General features: G+C 40.0%; 1 protein-coding gene across 1 annotated transcript in view; it reads right to left on the bottom strand.

Moving 5' to 3' along the window:
- The window catches only part of EHHADH (enoyl-CoA, hydratase/3-hydroxyacyl CoA dehydrogenase), a gene marked incomplete at its 5' end in the record, with an annotated part of 18,385 nt that overhangs the window by 11,660 nt on the left and 3,910 nt on the right, over nucleotides 1–2,815 (bottom strand). The window lies entirely within an intron of this gene.

The raw sequence follows: 2,815 nt of genomic DNA, 5'->3' as shown, positions 1-2,815 counted from the left end.
AGAAGGAAGTATAAAAAATTGTACTTTTTAAAAAAAAAAAAAAAAAAAAAAAAAAAAATCATCCCAGAGCTGTAAAGCCTTGGGATATTACAGGACTTCACATGCAAGGCTGGGCTGACCTAACATTCTTTCTGGTGCAGTGAACTGCTTGTGAATTTCTGAGAAACAAAGTTGAAACTGGACCCCTGCTTCTCAGGCTTATGGTGGTCTCAGGCCTGCCAGAGACAAGTCCAGTCTTTGTTAGACCTTTCCTAAACTCTGGTTGTATCAAAGAGGCACTTTGCTAGACCTTCTGCCTAAAGAAGGTGGCAGCCAGAATCCCGAGCCCTGGAGAGGGATTAAAATGTCTTTATATTGTACATCTTCCCAGAGATGACCCACTATAGCCCTTGCAGCTGTAACTGAAAGCCTTCCTCTAAGTCTCCATTTAAAGCTTGCAATTACCTAACAGCAGTATCCGTTACTCCTTTGGGTTTTATGAGACTCAGAAGAAACACGTGCTTCCTCCACAGTTACTCCCAGTGGCTTACAGTCAGAAACTCATAATCATCTTTCCATGCAGAGTTTAATTCCTGTGGGGCCTGAGCTAGTCTGGCTAAACTGAACTGATTTTCCTCGGCTTTTTGGTGCAAGCCATTGATACTTTTGTGCTCTGAGATGATGAAGGTCCATCAGCAGATGTGGTCAGAAAGCAAGGGATAATTATAAATGGAGAGCTCCAAAGAAGTCTGCTGTGCAGAGCAGCCATTTTCTCCTCCAGCCGAGGAAGACTACAGCAGGCCAGCCAGCGCTGGGCAGTATAAGCCACAAGCTGCTGCCTGCTATAAGCAATTACAGCAATCTTTCAATTTTGTGATGCCATCAGGTGGATAAATTATGTAATGCAGCTTTGAATTAGTGCAGTGATTATCAAGCATGTTTAATGAAATAACATTCTCCTTGTCTCCCAGGAGTTAGCTCCTGTCTATTCCTTCTAAAAAAATACCTTCAGAAGTGAAGACACTTTCTTTTGCCTGAAGAAGGCCAGGAACATATGCTTGCTTATGCATATCTGCAATATGTAATTACTGTTTTTCAATAAAAAAATTAACTTAGAATGAATAATTGTCTGTGTGTATTCCTACAACCACTATTCAGGACTGTTTCAGAACTCATTTTGAAGGTGTTCATTAGGAATAATCCATAAAAATGTGTGGAGGAAGATATTTTCCCAACATACCTACCATAAAGGTAGCTGTCAACTACGTGTCGAATGATAATCGAGGATGCTTGCTTCACTAAGGCCACTCATTTGAGACTGATCTCTTGCCATCAGATACTGCAGCTCCAGCGCTGAGAATAAAGCTTTAGAAGAAGATAATTTCTGAACTGCTTCTTTGAGACTTATTTTGCAATACAGCCTTCTCAGGAACAGAAATTCCATCAGTGACAAAACTAGTTATTTAGCCAAACTGCTCTGTAAGAAGCCAGCAGTTTTTAGCCTCACATTTAAAAAAACCAAAACCAACAAACCTCATCAGAAGCAAAATGCTGCATACCGTACAAAGACAGTGGGCTTCTGTGATGGTGGGGTTTTTTTTTGTGCAACTCTGTCTCTGGTTTTATTAGGATTATCTGAAAAATGTTCACTGAAAACAGAACTCAACATGAACAAAAACCAGCGCAGCTATGCAAGACACTCATCTCTTCTGCAGCCCTGAGTCAGTGCTTGATGTAGAGAAATAAAAGTGCTGGTTTGCCTTTGTATGGCAGGAGAATTGTATTAACTTTAGGCAAAGGCCAAGGCCAGGAATGACTCGAAAGGAACATACGGACTCTGGGTACACTGTTCTTTCAAATTTTCAGGTAACCTGAGGCTAAGTGGTGCATCAAAACTTTTCATGGTCTTCTGCAAAGTCTAATGAGACATTTTCCAAGCAGGAACGAACTAGAGATTAGCTGGCTTGCCAGTATTTTTACTGTTAAAGCACATATTGTAAATGACAGAAAAGCTGTTGGAATGTCAGAAAGCATTTTTTAAAATGCTGTTGAAGCTGGTGTATAGTGTGATGTGAAACACCTTGAATGACATTGCTCATTTTTACTGGGGTAACTCAAACCAGCAATAAAGAGACAGAAAATCTGCAATTAATAATGAGTAGGACTGGGACTCTGAACATCTAGCTAGGATCCTCGTATGGTTACACAAGTCTAAACTTTTTTTTGGTAGTGACAATTTTCAATGAAGTTGAAAAGGAATTTGCCAGTAGTGGACATAACTTCCAAAAAGCAAGTTATGCCGAGGAATAGTAAGCTCACTGATTCCTTCCTGAGGTTCTCGTCTAAGGTCAAGCTGACTTTCACAACTGTCAACCACTGCATAATGTCTGTCACAGAAGAAATAAGCATACAAATATCTAAATGTCACCTAATTTCACGTAGTGTTTGTGGAAATCCAGAATGCTTGCTGGTTTGCCAGTTCTAGCAATGCATCTATTACTCATTTTACGACATACTGCTGCTGCCATCAGTACTGGTATGGCTCTTATGCAGGGCATCATTCAGAAGCCCGGAGGGAACACTGTTGAGTAAATTTGCCTGGAAGTGTAGTAATACTTCACTGCTTTCCCAACAGATGGAGAAACAGAGTTGTCATTCACTGGAAGTGTAGTAATACTTCACTGCTTTCCCAACAGATGGAGAAACAGAGTTCTCATTCGAAACAGACAAAATCAGTGAACCAAAGTATCTTTGTTTTTCTTAGAAGCAATAGTGAAGTAAATCATGCATCTCTTTCTAAAGAATTATATTTAAATAGTCTCATTACATATAGGGA

Source organism: Phaethon lepturus, unplaced genomic scaffold (genome assembly GCF_000687285.1).
Source record: "Phaethon lepturus isolate BGI_N335 unplaced genomic scaffold, ASM68728v1 scaffold13725, whole genome shotgun sequence".
NCBI classification, from domain to species: Eukaryota; Metazoa; Chordata; class Aves; order Phaethontiformes; family Phaethontidae; genus Phaethon; species Phaethon lepturus.
This window is presented reverse-complemented; position numbering and strand designations above follow the sequence as displayed.